This window comes from Pan troglodytes, chromosome Y (assembly GCF_028858775.2).
Source record: "Pan troglodytes isolate AG18354 chromosome Y, NHGRI_mPanTro3-v2.0_pri, whole genome shotgun sequence".
Classification (NCBI taxonomy): domain Eukaryota; kingdom Metazoa; phylum Chordata; class Mammalia; order Primates; family Hominidae; genus Pan; species Pan troglodytes.
In genome coordinates this window covers 27,294,983-27,311,381 of record NC_072422.2, presented here as the reverse complement: position 1 = coordinate 27,311,381, position 16,399 = coordinate 27,294,983, and the positions used below count along the sequence as shown (strand labels likewise).

At 47.1% G+C, this 16,399-nt stretch overlaps 1 pseudogene; it reads right to left on the bottom strand.

The window, feature by feature from the left end:
* On the bottom strand, positions 5,441-13,512 carry SHROOM2P1 (shroom family member 2 pseudogene 1; annotated as a pseudogene).

Below are 16,399 nucleotides of genomic sequence, written 5' to 3'. Positions count from 1 at the left end.
CTCACTCATTTACCTTCCCTCTTATCTATCCACCCACTTACCTATTCATCCATCCATCCATCCATCCACTTACTTTTCCATTCATGCATCCATCCACCCACTTACCCTTCCATCCATCCATCCACCACTTACCTTCCCATCCATCCACTTACCCTCCCATCCATCCATCCATCCATCCATCCATCCATCCATCCATCCACCAACTCACTTACCCTCCCTTTTATATATCCATCCATCTACTTACCTATTCATCCATCCATCCACTTACTTTTCCATTCATCTGTCCATCCACTTACTTTTCCATTCATCCATCCATCCATCCACCTACCTACCCTTCCATCTATCCATCCATCACTTACCTTCCCATCCATCCACTCATCCATCCATTCAACCATCTCTTCTCTGAGCTTATGAAGCATCGTGTAACTTAAAAAAATTACAAATACATTTCTCTAATGACCAATGATGTGGAGCATTTTTTCAAATGTTTGTTGGTTGTATAAATGTCTTCTTTTGAGAAGTATCTGTTCATATCGTTCACCCACTTTTTGATGGTTTTTTTTCTTGTAAGTTTCTTTAAGTTCTTTGTAGATTCTGGATATCAGCCCTTTGTCAGATGGACATATGCAAAATTTTTCTCCCATTCTGTAGGTTGCCTGTTCACTCTCATGATAGTTTCTTTTACTGTGCAGAAGCTCTTTAGTTTAAATAGATCCGATTTGTCAATTTTGGGTTTTGTTGCCATTGCTTTTGGTGTTTTAGACATGAAGCCTTTGTCCATGCTTACGTCCTGAATGGTATTGCCTAAGTTTTATCCTGGGATTTTTATGGTTTTAGGACTTAAGTTTAAGTCTTTAATCTATCTTGAGTTAATTTTTGTATAAGGTGTAAGGAAGGGGTCCAGTTTCAGTTTTCTGCATATGGCTAGCCAGTTTTCCCAACACTATTTATTAAATAGGGAATCCTTTCCCCATTGCTTGCTTTTGTCAGATTTGTCAAAGATCAGCAGGTTGTAGATGTGTGGTGTTGTTTCTGAGGCCTCTGTTCTGTTCCATTGGTCTATATCTCTGTTTTGGTACCAGTACCATGCTGTTTTGGTTACTGTAGCCTTGCATAGTTTGAAGTCAAGTAGTATGATGCCTCCAGCTTTGTTCTTTTTGCTTAGGATTGTCTTGGCTATGAGGGCTCTTTTTTGGTTCCATATGAACTTTAAAGTAGTTTTTTCCCATTCTGTGAAGAAAGCCAATGGTAGTTTGATGGGGATAGCACTGAATCTATAAATTACTTTGGGCAGTATGGCCATTTTCATGATATTGATTCTTCCTATTCATGAGCATGGAATGTTTTTCCATTTCTTTATGTTCTCTCTTATTTCCACAATGAGATAGCATCTCACATCAGTTTGAATGGCAACCACTAAAAAGTCAGGAAACAACAGATGCTGGAAAGGATGTGAGAAATAGGAATGCTTTTACACTGTTGGTGGAAGAGTAAATAGTTCAACCATTGTGGAAGACAGTGTGGCAATTTCATAAGGATCTAACACTAGCAATACGATTTGACCCAGCACTTCCATTACTGGGTATATACCCAAAGGATTATAAATCATTCAACTATAAAGACACATGCACACATATGTTTAATGTGGCATGATTCACAATAGCAAAGACTTGGAATCAACCCAAATGTCCATCAGTGATAGACTGGATAAAGAAAATGTGGCACATAAACACCATGGAATACTATGCAGCCATAAAAAGGATGAGTTCATGTCCTTTGCAGGGACATGGATGAAGCTGGAAGCCATCATTCTCAGGAAACTAACACAAGAACAGAAAACCAAACACTGCATGTTCTCACTCATAAGTGGGAGTTGAACAATGGGAACACATGGACACAGGGAGGGGAACATCACATACCAGGGTCTGTTGTGGGGTGGGGGGCTAGGGTAGGGATAGCATTAGGAGAAATACCTAATGTAGGTGATGGGGTGATGGGTGCAACAAACCACCATGGCATGTGTATACCTATGTAACAAAACTGCACGTTCTGCACGTGTATCCCAGAACTTAAAGTATTAAAAACAGATTTTAAAAAAAGCCAATCAGTAACAGCTTCACCCTAATGAGCTCATTTTATATCAACCAATCAGCAAGTCTTGTTGGAATATCCACACTTTTACAGATAAAGGGCAAGCACTTCCTGAACATTCCCACTTTTGAGAAAAATCCACCAATACCTTAGCATCTCCATTCTTCCCAAAACCCTATGTAAGACAAAGTCTGGGTCTCATTTTCAGGTCATAAACAGATTTCCTCAGAAAAATCACATAATGGTTATGAATTTGTCATTTTTACCCAGTGTATCAATAGTTTTTGCTTTATCTATTTGGTAGCTATGGTGTGTGGTGCAAAAAGGGTTCAAGGTCATTCCATGTTTGGAGATATTGTACTTATATGAAACATTCCTCTTTGTTCCAAAAAAAATTACAAATATGTATGTATCATCACTTCAATCTACCCTACTTTGCTTTATATTAACATAGCATCTTGAACCTTACAAAAAATGTTACCTCTATTTGGTTCCCATGAACATCCAAGAACAACAAAAAATAATTCCAATCTTAACGTGCTTCTGTTATCCAAATAGAACACTACAACCAACACTTTTTCTTGTTATGCATCGGTTATCACAGCAGTACTTTATCTGACTTACCCAGACATGTTTACGTTACTTTAAACTTATACAAAACATTGGGTATCTTCAAACCTTTGTATTTTAGATTTTTTTTTTTTTTTGGTGAGCCTGAATTCTGACATCTGTTATTCTCCATTTTAATTTTTGAAGTGTATTCTTTCCTATTGACCCTTCAGAAATTAGAGTCTCTGAAATAAGTTGGAGATACCTTTTCAACCTACATATGCTGGAATATCATCATGTCTTGCCATTCAAAAACACGCACACAATTCTGAAAATTGCTAAGTTGGTAGCTCAAAAGCAGAGTTCCTGGAACTAATTTCTTCAGAGTGGTTATGCAGTCTGCTGAAAGACATGGCCTTGATGAATGAAGCATGGGCAACCCCCACCTCCTCTCAACCTCTTACAGCATTAATACTGCCATTCACTCACACACACACACAGTCTGCACATGACAGCTGTTCAGGGTGACCCTCTCCATGCACAGAAGGGATATACAACCCCACCAGCATGGATGCCCTCTGCACAGCTGAAATGCTTGGGGCACCAGGCAGAGCTCAGCAGCAGAGCAACGGCCCGCAGTGCAGAGCTCACTGAGCACTGCACGCAATGCACCACACAGCCGTCTTCAACCGTCTGAGAGCTGGCTTGGAAAACAGACAGCATCTGGCCCTCAGCACCCGACCTACTTGGAATCCACAGTCACAAAGCTCCAACTGTGCTTCTCAGACATAGCTACATTCTGTAGGTGGATTATTCGTCAGCTTTTCTGACACATACATTCTTGGATTCAGCCTCAGAGTCAATTAAGTAACTACAGAGACTTCCTACACAAGCACACACACAATATCAATCCCGTTGCTGCAGAGTCACATTAATATTTGATCCCCATGTAGAAGGCTACCAGCTCTCAGTTTAAAGCCAAATGAGGCTGGGCACGGTGGCTCACGCCTGTAATCCTAGCACTTTGGGAGGCCGAGGCCGGTGGATCACTTGAGGTCAGAAGTTCAAGACCAGCCTGGCCAACATGGCGAAACCCCATCTCTACTAAAAATACAAAAGTTAGTAGGTGTGGTCGTGTGTTCCTGTAGTCCTAGCTACTTGGGTGGCTGAGGCAAGAGAATCACTTGAACCTGGCAAGTGGAGTTGCAGTGAGCTGAGATCATGCCACTGCACTCCAACCTGGGTGACAGTGTGAGACTCTGTCTCAAAAAAGATAAAAGCCGGCCTGGGCGCAGTGGCTCACGCCTGTAATCCCAGCACTTTGGGAGGCCAAGGTGGGCAGATCATGAAGTCAGGAGTTCGAGACCATCCTGGCTAACACAGTGAAACCCCATCTCTATAAAAAATACAAAAAATTACCTGGGCTTGGGGGTGGGTTCCTGTAGTCCCAGCTACTCAGGAGGCTGAGGCAGGAGAATGGCGCGAACCCGGGAGGCAGAGCTTGCAGTGAGCCAAGACTCCACCACTGCACTCCAGCCTGGGCAACAGTGAGACTCCGTCTCAAAAAAAAAAAAAAAAAAAAAAAGCGAAATGAATAAAACCCGGTAACATGAGGTGCTTGAAAGTAAACTTTTTAATTTGCAATTTCTGCAAGAGAACCTTGAATTTTGAGGTCAGTGTTTAATCTGAAAGTCACGGCAATCACACAAGATTCTCAAAGCGACAGAAAAATCCATATGCACAGTTATTCCCCTAACAAGATTGCACCACATCTTCTCCAGAGACACACGCTATCTCTTCCTTCCCTCCTTGTACAATGAAGGGCAAGATTATACTATTTTTTTTTTTGAGACAGGGTCTTACTCTTTTGTCCAGGCTGGAGTGCAGTGGCACAGTCCCAGCTCACTGCAACCTCCACCTACCAGGTTCAAGTGATTCTCATGCCTCAGCCTCCTGAGTAGCTGGGACTACAGGTGCTTGCCACCAAACCTGGCTAATTTTTTTTTTCTATTTTTAGTAGACACAGGGTCTCACCATGTTGCCCAGGCTGATCTTGAGCAAGCGAGTGACTCAAATGATCCACCTGCCTCAGCCTCCCAAAGTGCAGGGATTATAGGTGTCAGCCACCATGCCTGGCCCAGATTATACTATATATTTTATCTAACTCTGTCCTTGCCTCAGCTAAGCAGCTACAAGGCATGTTCTGGAATTATGGCACAAAATGCTCTAATCTGCTGCTCCTGCCATGGTTCCTGCAGATGCTTGCAGCCTCTCTGGGAGTCAGCTGACTAGATTTCTATTTTAAAGCTTAAAATTAACTCATTAACTAGATCCAATTTAGGAAGGACTGCCCTGTTCCTTTCTGACTGATAATCCTTAGAGAAAACTCTGATTTCCACGCCATGGCTAGGCACACAGCTGTGTGCTAGACAGCTAAAGCTGATCTTCCACCAGGCATTCTGTGAAAAGTGTCCAGCTCCAGTGTGGTAAACTGGATTTCTCATTCTGTCTCCATAAACGGTCTTACTATGCAGAAAACACAGCAGCTATTTCAAGAACCAAAAATGTCACTGCTGCATAAGAAGGCCTTCCTGCCCTAGGGATGTGTCTCTGGGCAGGGCTGCAGGATGCACAGGTTCTGTCCAGACCTCCAGGGCATCAAGGATGCTGGAAATCATGCCGGGTTTCAGCTGCTTTGTGTTGGGCAAAAACCAGATGTCACCCACCATACGTACTGAGGCCCACCTCCAGACACTTTTTCAGTAACTCTGAATCCAAATTTCATCCACCTCGGCATGGACTATTCCTCTTTGGCCCAGACTGCAGAGGGAAGCTCTTCTATGTGCTTGCCGGGGTCCTCTGCCTGCCTTCGCAGTTTGACGGAAGCATCCTGCAAAGGGTAACACAATGAGACACTAAGTCCACAGCTGGCTGTGATTATGAAAGCCGTCATTTGTGCGTTCACCTTGCCAGTGCAGCTCTACAAAGCATTTCATTGAAACAACTAAGACCCATAACCACTTCTGTTCTGGGCAGGAAACAGAACTCTTACGTGAAGCCTATAAAACCGTGTGGCACAACTGGCCAAAAGAAATTAAAATAAAATAAAATAAACAAAACAAAACAAAATAAAAAATTTAAAATAAAATAGAATATAAAATATAAAATAAAATAAAATATAGCTGGTCACAAATTATAGTGGTGAAACCTCAAGCTCTAGGATGTCAGGGCCCCAGATTCTTTGCTCCTGAAAGAGCAAGCATGATATTCTCAGAGGTAATGCTGAATAGCCCACAAGCCAGGGTATTCCAATGCTGAAAACACACACTCACACCATCTGCATGGATTTTCAGAGCCGGGACACCACGGAGCAAACCAGCAGCTTTCTTTCCATGCACATATTAAATATCTTCTATTAAATCTATTAGTGGTTCTTTTTTTTCTTTTTCTTTTTCTTTTTTTTTTTCTTGAGAGAGGGTACTACTTACTGCTCCTTTGCCCAGGCTGGAGTATAGTGTTGAGAACACAGTTCATTGAAACCTCTACCTCCTGGCACCACTGTGACACCTGGCGAAGTATTTTTTCCTTTTTTGTAGAGACAAGGTCTTGCTTTGTTGCCCAGACTGGTTTGGAACTCCTGTTCTCAAGTGATCATCCTTTCCTGGCCATCCAAACTGGTAGGACTGCAAATGCACCAGCCCACTCACCTCTTATTCTTTTAAAAAGGAACTGTATCTATCACTGCAGAACTTTTTTTCTTTGAAATATACAGGTGCAGATGTAATAGGGAAAAAAAGCTTTCAAAGGGGCAGGGGCAAGAGAGAAAGGGACTGTCAACCTTGAAGCAGGGCTGAGAAATACACAGTTTTCTAGAAAGCTTGATGTAAACTCTGACCATCAAAACTCTCACATTAAAAATGTGCAATAACTTAATGTGTTTTAGGTGTTTTCAAAAAAAGACTACATTTTGTTCCAGAGCAATCCTTAAAAATATTTGCAGATAAAAAACAGAATAGTATAAAAACCCAAATACCATAGACATTAAATATCATCAGTGTTTGGTGACTATTGTATGTTGTTTTAAGCCTTTAAATAAACCACACATTTTTCCAGGTCAAGGTGGTTCGTTATCATTTTCGACAGTTTCTCTCCAAGTTCTTTGCTGAGTCTGAAGGTAGGAAAAGGCTACTTAAGGTGAAAGACAGTTAAAGCCAGAGATTATGGCAGCAAGAACGGGAATGAAAAAAGTGGGTTTTTGAGAACCTGGCATTTTAAATTACCTTGAATAGGTTGATTTTGTCCCCAAGTAACTCTGACACAGTGGACACTAGGAGGTATGGGAAAGGTAAACTCCTGAACAGCTGGAGCTAAGTAGCGCTGGCCTCAGCCATTGCATCCTGGGTGTGTCCTGTCCACGTGTTAAGATGATGGTCAAATGGGGGTCATGCCCTCGCTTGGCTCCATGGCTTACCAGCTTGTAGTGGTCTATGGAGGGCAACCAGGACCTCTTGTGAATGTGTTGTGGCCTCTCCTCCTGGTCCAGGCCCACTTCTAGGATCTCATCTGCCTAGTGGCAGCACCCAGAGCTCCTAGCCTCCAGAGGCTTCCTCTGTTCCTTCCAGAAGGCCTGATACTCTGCAAAGGTGCCAAGACAGTCCAACATCCCTGCTTTCTCTGCTGTGCTGTGACTGTTGAGGCTTTCCACAAGGGAGGTAGTGTGCGACCAGGGCTCCATGCCCTCACATGTGCGGTCCACTGTCCGTGACCTCTCCGGCTTGTCTCTGAGGACCCCCTGAAGAGCTTGCCTCCGTGCAGGCCTTTGGGGAATGAGTTTGCCCGCTTCCTCAAAAAACTTGCACCTGTGGGCAAACGTGCCCATGGTATCCTCAGATGTCCTGAGATACTGGTAAGGACCACAGCTGCCCTCTGTGAGGCCCACCATGTTCATCTCAGGTTTTGAGTAGGACTTCAGTTTCTGCTCAGCCATGAACTGTCTTCAGGCTCCGATGCAGGACAGGTGGGACCACCCGCAACCTGCAGATCAGGGCAGCTGGGCCAAGCCTGCCTCCTAGAAGTGGGAGCAGCATCCAGATCTTTTGTCTGGTGTTCCAGTGACTCTGGGTAAGGGTCTTCTGGGCTGGGGTCCAAGTCGTGGCACTTGAAGTGGCCCTCAGGACCCATGCTTGGGTCTCCTTCAGGTGGTCTTTATAGGAGCAGCAATGGGTCCTTCCTGGGTGCCACCTCCCAACCCTGCCCTCCAGCGACCAGTGGCATCCTCTGTGTCACCTACTGTAGTCAGAGCCACTGTTCTCCAGTTCTTCTGCAGGTTGGCTCTATGCATCTGGATCTCATTCTGTAAGGTGGTGGAAAAGTGGTCTCTTCTCCAAGTGGGCTTGTCCACCTGGGCATCAAATGGTGGTGGCCTCTTGGAGCTGCCCTCCCGGCTGCTCTGTGGCCAACACTTCCTCTCCTGGGTCAGGGAGTGCAACAGGGGTATCTCCTGCGGGGAGATCCTGCTGCTCTCCATGTCTGCCCATGTGAAGCCGGTTGCTGGCAGTTGGCTGGCTTTTTTGGCATGGCTAGCCCTGGGAGGCTCCTGGGCTCCTGTGGGACAACCCAGACTGTGTCCAGTGGGTAACACTGTCATGTCTCACAGGCATCCAGAGAACCCTTGGGCTGAGGTAGGTGATGCTGTGGGCTCTGGCTCAGGTGAGGAGAGCTGTTGTCCTGGGAGCCAACGGCTGCTGGCTCCTGCCCGAGGCTGTCAGCACAGAGTGGGCTGTAGTCGCTGTAAGAGGGTGACAGCTGCCATGGGGAGACTGCGGGAAGTGCACGTGTGAGCTGGATAGAGAGGCCTGCAGCCTACTTGAAGCTCCGTCCTTGGTAGATGGCCAGCTGCAGTCTGCATGAGCCTCCTGTGGGCAGCCTGTGCCTCCTGCTCCCTGCCCCAAGCTCCCCGGTTCCCTGGCCTCCACAGCCAATTGGTGGGCTCTGGTCTCCAGTCGCTGCAGGGCTGAGGCTGGGCTGGGGTCATAATGTGCTGTGCTATGGTCACCTCTACAAGCACAGGGCCCTGGGCCTTCTCAAGGCTCTTGGTGGCAGCAAAGCTGTCACTGTGCAGAGGGGAAGTGGGAGGAAGGGGGAAGCTGGTGCCTTCTCCTTATAAGGAACATACAAGATTGGCCCAAAATTGAACATCCCAGGGACAGCTAGCTTGGGCTCGGCATTGTCCTCTGGCCTGGGGCCTCTGGCACTGTCACCAGGAACCATAGGCAGGAAACACCCAGGCCTCTCTTCCAAGCCCTGGGGGCCACCTGTGGCCTGTGCCTGCTGGCTGCCCTGCCTGGGAGTCTCCCAGAGGCCCAGGCTGTAGAGGATGTTCTCTGCAGAGGAGGCCTTGGCCTTGGACAAGGTGTGGTCAGGAGTGCTACTGCTGGTGGAGAAGGAGCCATAGGCAGAGTCACACTTGCTGTGGCTGCTCAGGTGGTCGATGTTGCTGTTGGACTTGGCCACCAAGAGGCGCCCAGAGGGGTCCAGGCTGTCGAGACTCCCCAGGGAGCTGAAGTGATCCAAGGTACACTGCAGATTTGTATGCTCCCAGGAACTGGACAGGTTGTGGGAGGAAGAACTACAAGAACAAGAAGAAGTACAAGGCATGTTGTTCTTTAGTGTCAGTAATTGGCAAAGAGCAACGGGGCGTACACAGCTGGCCCTCTGTGGAAATATCAAAATGCCAAACAGTAACTTCTCAGGGTCAAATTGCTGGGGCTGAGGTTTCAGCTTAACACACATAGATTTTAGTAGAGACAGGCAGAAAGAAAGTGCAGGCTGAAAAGAACGTGTCCTCCCGGTAGCATGTCTTTTTACAAACAGATGCCTTTCAATAGTAGCGCAAATTCTCAGCCTGATGCCCAGATTACTGGCAGGTAAAGTCTGAATTTACACATCTATGGTCAATCAATAGTTAAGTGCAGAGGTGGGCACATGACAACCCAAAAGCTAAGAATGGTTTTTATATGTTTAATGGTGGGGGGAAGAAATAAAGGTATACTATTTCTCCTATTTAACCTATAAAAATGATCTGAAATTCAAATTTCAGTTCGTAAGTGAAGTGAAAATACGTATTATCTAGCCTGTTATATAGACCAGGCTTGGTCACTCAGGGTTAAAATTCCAGTGCGTTAAGAGGCTGAGGTAGGAGGATCACTCAAGGCCAGGAGTTTCAAACCATTTAGGGCAATGTAGGAAGACCCTGTCTCTATAAAAATGTTTCAAAAATTAGCAAGGTGTGGTGGCACACTCTTACAGTCCCAGCTACTCAGGAGTCTGAGGTGGGAGGATCACATGACGCTACAGTGAGCCAAGACTGCACCACTGCACTCCAGCCTGGACAGGAGACTGAGACTCTGTCTCAATAGGAGAAGAAAGAGGAGGAGAAGGGGGAGAAGGAAGTTGGTGTAATAGCAAAAAGTGCAATTACTTTCCACCAATCTATAGAAATACCATAAACTGCTGTGTTTAGCTTTCAGCTGAGTAGTTGCACGCTGTGAAGTTATTCAAGCTATATGTGAACACCAAGAAACAGGCTCCTTAATAGGATGGCATGTAAGAAGATGAAATAAAGTGACTGAGACATTGAGACATTCCTCTGAAAGGTGATAATTGTGTGAGAGTTCTCAATGGTGAAACTATTTATCCAGGATGTAAAATGCTTTCTTTAAAGCTCAACAAAGCTGAGACTTTGACCCTTCAAGGGGAAGAAGCTGTGGCTCCACTAGGTTGGGGGACAGTGAGGATGAGAGAACCGTGTGACCAGGACAGAACACTAGAGAATGACTGGCTGTCATCTGCAGGAGGGAGAGGACTGTTTGGGTTTCCCACCATCTTCTATAAGAACAGACCACATATCCTCAAACACGGGGCGTGCTCCTGACTACTCACCAATATTCCAGAGGGGATTTTTCCAGGCAATCCCAAGTCCAAGCAGACCTAGAGAACATTGAGCACTGTTTCCACAGAGATGTGGGCAGTGTGCATGTTTATTTCATCAAGAGACTGCCAAATGGGCTTAATGGAGATCTCCTTACCTTAAAAGTCACTTCAGGAATAAAATAAAAGGCCCACTGTTCACTTAAGTTTTACAACTCAGTTGGGAATCTTTGGTTGTTTTCAACAATAAAATTGGCTCGAAGTACCATCATCTTTTGTCACTTTAGGTAGGTAATGTTGTATTTCAATATATTTCCTTCATGCCACATAAATCTTTACCTTGCAATTTCACAGACCAGTATTATTTTCTTTTTATAGAGACAGGGTCTCACTTTGTCACCCAGGCTGGAATGCAGTGGCACAATCACAACTTACTGCAGCCTTGAATGCCTGAGCTCAAGTGATCCTACTACCTCAATATGCTGAGTAGCTGGGATTACAGGTGTGCACCAAAACACTACCATACTGGATCAGAACCCTGCTGCCTGGCATCCTACCTGGCTACCTAAAAGGGAGTTGTTGTTGGTGTTGTTTTTGAGACAGACTCTCTCTCTGCTGCCCAGGCTGGAGTGCAGTGGCACCATCTCAGCTCACTGCAACCTCCAACTTCTGGGTTCAAGCAATTCTCCTGCCTCAGCCTCCCAAGTAGATAGGACTACAGGTGTGTGCCACCAAGTTCAGCTAGTTATTTTGTATTTTTAGTAGAGACAGTGTTTCACCATGTTGGTCAGGCCGCACTCAAACTCCTGACCTCAAATGTTCTGACTGTCTTGGATTCCCAAAGTGCTGGGATTATAAGCATGAGATACCATGCCCAACCAAGTTTTTGTTTTGTTTTGTTTTTTGTTTTTAATTTTTAGTAGACATGTGGTCTTGTTGTGTTGCCCGGGCTGGTCTCAAACTCTGTGGCCTTAAGCAATCTTCCCACTTCAGCCTCACAAAATGTTGGGATTACAGGCGAGAGCCACTGTGAGCAGCCAAGACCAGTTACTAACAGCCAAAACTGAGTGGTTACATTAGCTCTAAATTCACACACATACCTGCACACACACAAACATGCTCAAACTCATATACTCACATACAGATACATATGTGCACACATACATACAAGCAGAGATACACATGCACACACACACATAGACACAAACATACATATAGACACATGAATACATACACACAAACATGTAAAAACATACATGTCCAACCCCCCACATACATACACACAACCACAAACACACACAGATATGCACTCACACAAGCAGGAGGATATCCACATACACACACCAAAACGAGACTATCTGCTATTACTGCCACCCTTTTAACAGGAGACAAGTGAGGATACTGCCGCTAATGCCCTGAGGTTCAAGGAGAGGCTGCCAAAACTTAACAGAACCTCCTGGGAGCTTTTACAGGATACACCCGCCGCCCCACAAATATCTCCTGCATTCCAGTCCACCCGTAAAATCCTGGAAAAGAGGATGGTGGCTGCGGACACGGGGGTGCAATGAACACTGCCCCACTGGCTAAGAACCCTATGCCTGGCATCCCGCTGGACAGCCCCGTCCTGCAATCTCCTTCTCACTCATGCCCTGTCTTGCCATGTCATTTTGTTTCTCAGCGTCACACGCTTGCCTGTTCAATGAAAAACTCACAGCGCACAAATTGTGATCATCTGTCAGTGGCACAGTCTTACCAAAAACATTATCATTCTTCAGTCAAGAAGTGTCGGACAAGCCTGAAAGCTTGGGAGACTGCAGAAGCCTGAACAAACCTGGCGTCGGACAGGAACAGTTGTCTACCTCCAGTGGTGACAGCCAGGCCAGGAAGGGCAGCAGCTGGCGGAGGGGAACCGTGAGGCCGTTAGTTCAGGGTGGTTGTTGGTGAACTTGGTGTCATGCCAGGAGTGAGGACTCCAGCCCAGTTCACTCCTGGAAAAGAACGCAGGGGGCTCAAAGACTTCACACAGGGCGCACTGCTGCCAAACAGCGCAGGGCGCTCTGGGACGGCACACGGCTCTTGTGCCAAACAGGTCACAGTGGCTCAGGTGGCTCAGAGACCGCACACAGCAAAAGCGCCCTTGTCCAGTAGAGTACGGTGGCTGACGAGGCTCAGGCACCGCAGGCGGTGCACGCGCTCGTGACAAATAGTGCAGGAGGGTCAGGGACTGTACATGGCTTGAGCGCTCTTTTCAAACAGTGCAGGGGGATCGGGGACCGCACACAACACGGGCGCTCGTGCCAAACCGTGCAGGAGGCTCACGGAGGTCACATGGTTGCGCGCTCGTGCCTAACAGTGCACGGAAGCTCGGGGACCGCACCCAGTGGGTGCTCTTGTGCCAAACAGTCCACGAGGCTCAGGGACTGCACACGGCGCGCACGCTTGTGCCAAACAGTGATCGGTGGTTCTGGAGGCTCAGGGACCGCATAGGGCGCGCGCTCTCGTGCCAAACAGTGCAGGTGGTTCGGGAGCCGCACACGGCACGGGCGCTCGTGCCAAACAGTGCAGGGGGCTCAGGGGACCGCAAACAGCACGGGCGCTCGTGCTAAACATCTCAGGGGGCTTAGGGGCCGCACACAATGCGCGCGCTTGTGCAAAACTGCAGGAGGCACAGGAACTGCACATGGCTAGCCCCCTTGTGCCAAATTGTGCACGGTGGCTCAGGGGACTCTGGGACCACAGTGGGCGCCCGCGCTCCTGCCAAACAGTTCAGGAGGCTCAGGGACTGCACATGGCTTGCACGGTCTTGCCAAACAGTGCTCGGGAGGCTCAGGGACCTCACACAGTGGGTGCTCTTTGCCAAACTGTGCAGGGGGTTCAGAGGCTGCACACGGGGCGGATGTCCATACCAAATAGTGCAGACGGCTCAAACATGGCACAGGGCATACGCGCTCGTGTCAAACAGTGGACGGAGGCTCAGGGACTGCACACGCACAAGAGCTCGTGCCAAACAGTGCACCGCGGCTCAGGGACCACACAAGATGGGTGCTCTTGTACCAAACAGTGCAGTGGGCTTGGGGACTGCATACAGCATGCCTGCTTATGCCAAACAGTGCAGGGTGCTCAGGGACTGAACAATGTGCGGGCGCTGGGACAGACGCTGGGTCACAGGGACTCAGGCGGGTTTACAGCACTGTATTCAAAAGCTGCCTACTGAATCCGGGCCCAGATACCTTCTTTTTAGAATTTTGTTCGCCTCCCATTTGCCCTGAGGCAGAGCACGAATGACAGCCTCCAGATATTCAGCTATCCTTATCTTTAAAACGTATTTCTTCAAAAATATGGACACTCTTAGTTGTCCATTTAAAATCTTACATATGTAAAAATACGTAAAGAACTTTTATTCCAAATAGATAAAAAAGCAAGCAAATCATGCCCTCTCACTGCCCCAATATGAACACAAACAGAATCTCCTATCTTTTGCTGGAGAAAATGCATATGGGTACCCCAGGAGGCTGGGTCACACAGAGTTCACACAGCGTATCTGGCTGTTTACCTAGGTAACTAAATAAAGACAGCTGCCTTCTGGTTAACTAAGACTAGTAGCCACAACTTCCCCTGAGCCACTCAGTCTGTATCTGTCTCATCAACCAAGGATACCCCCTGGGAGTCATGACGACATACATTAACAAGCTAGAGTCGCTTTAGCCAGGACTCCTGACAGGGGAGCATTCCTGGGCTTCCATGCCATAGTCTGCACCATCCTATGTGTGCCTTCTTAGTATCTTGGCCACACCTGCCCAGCTGTGATAAGGTGTGTCCATTTGCAAATCCCAATGGATGTTGGTGATGAAATATGGCTTCCAGGGGAATGCTGCATGGAGACCCTCCTGAGCTCACTTCTCTAGCTTCAAGGTGGGAAGCCAACTTTACTTTTCTCTAATTTGGGACAGTACTGACAGCTGATAGCCCAATCAAGAATGGAGGAAGAGCTCATGTGGGGCCTCTTTAAGTACTCTGTGGAGATCAGACATTTTTCCCAGCAGGCAAAGATATTGAAGTGTATTATGTAATAAAGAATATCTTACAAAAGAAAACTGAAAAGCATTTATAACACAAAACTTTTGATGACTCAGATCATTTTAACGAGGAAAAGTATATAAGTGGCAAAATGTGGAACATTTTGACTTTATGATACTCTTGTTCTGAATATTCAGGGAAATATGGCAAGTCCCGGGGGCCCGGGTCAGGGAGCTGGAGTGCAAGGAGTTGGCTGTGAGCCTTCGCCACATTCCTTGCAGTTTGGTCTGCCAGAAAGTTGCCTTGAGCAGTTGGAGTAGTTAGTTTCTGATGCCCTGGGCAATGTACAATGGCTAATTTTTCTGGCCTCCATAGGGCTGTTAGCAGGGCTAGGATCTCTTGCTTGTTTTTTATCTCTTTTCCTTCAGCCGTCAGTAACCCTCGTTCCCTGTAAATGGCCCCAGGTATATGCGCCGTTGCAAAAGCATATCGGCTGTGTGTATATACTGTCAGTTTTTTCCCCGCCCCTAAGATAAGAGCTTGGGTGAGCGCTATCAGTTCGGCCTTCTGGGCCGATGTCCCCGGGGGCAGGGGTTCCGCCCAGATTACCTCAGTCTCTGAAGTTACTGCCGCTCCAGTGTACCTCTGGCCTTGATGCATGAAGCTGCTCCCATCAGTGAACCAGACGAAGTCGGCGTCAGGAAGTGGGCGGTCCTGCAGGTCTTCTTGAACTCCGTGCACCTGAGCTAGTATCTTGGTGCAGTCATGGAGTGGGGCGTCCAGGTCCAGGTTGGGCAGCAGCGAGGCAGGGTTTAAGGTCATTGGGGGCAGGAAAATTATCCTGAGAGGATTTAGTAGTAGTCCTTTGTAGTGGGTGAGCCGGGCGTTACTCATCCATCGATTAGGTGGCTGTTTGAGTACACCTTCGATGGCATGTGGAGTAACGACCCGCAATTCTTGCCCCATGACAAGTTTATCAGCATCTTGCACCATGAGAGCCATGGCCGCAATCATTCGGAGACAAGGGGGCCACCCGGCAGCTACTGGGTCTAACTTCTTTGACAGGTAGGCAACTGGCCTCCGCCAGGGGCCTAAGTTCTGAGTTATTACCGCCTTGGTGACACCCTTATTCTCATCCACGTATAAGTGGAAGGGCTTGGTAACATCAGGTAGTCCTAGTGCAGGCACGGAGAATAGGGCGGTTTTAATCTGTTGGAAGGCCAACTCGGCTTCGTCTGTCCAATTAAACGGCTGTTGCCCCCGTGTTGCCTGATACAAGGGTTTAGCCAGTTCTGCGAACCCAGGTATCCATAGTCTGCAAAATCCCGCCGACCCCAGGAATTCTCTCACTTGTCGGGTGGATTGTGGCCTGGGGATCTGTAGAACAGTTTGTTTCTGGGCGTCTGTTAGCCAGCGCTGCCCTCCCTTAAGCAGGTACCCTAGATATGTTACCTCTAGCTGTAGATGCTCTTTCTGTACCACTGCTGCCAGGACCTTGGTCATTTTTTTTTTTTTTAGTGGCCTTAAATTGCTTTTCCTCTGGAGTATCTCTGTTATTGTAAACCCGCTGAGCTATCTGAAGGAGGTCCTGAATCCGCTTTCCCTCCAAGTCTTCTAATTTCTGGAGTTTTCTCTTAATATCTGGGGCTGCCTGATTTACGAAAGACATTACAATAGCTGCCTGACTTCCTGGAGCCTCTGGATCTATGGGGGTGTACTGTCTAAAAGCTTCCATTAATCTTTCTAAGTAGGTAGCTGGGCTCTCTGTCTTTCCCTGCAGAATAGAATATACTTTAGCCAAATTAGTGGGCTT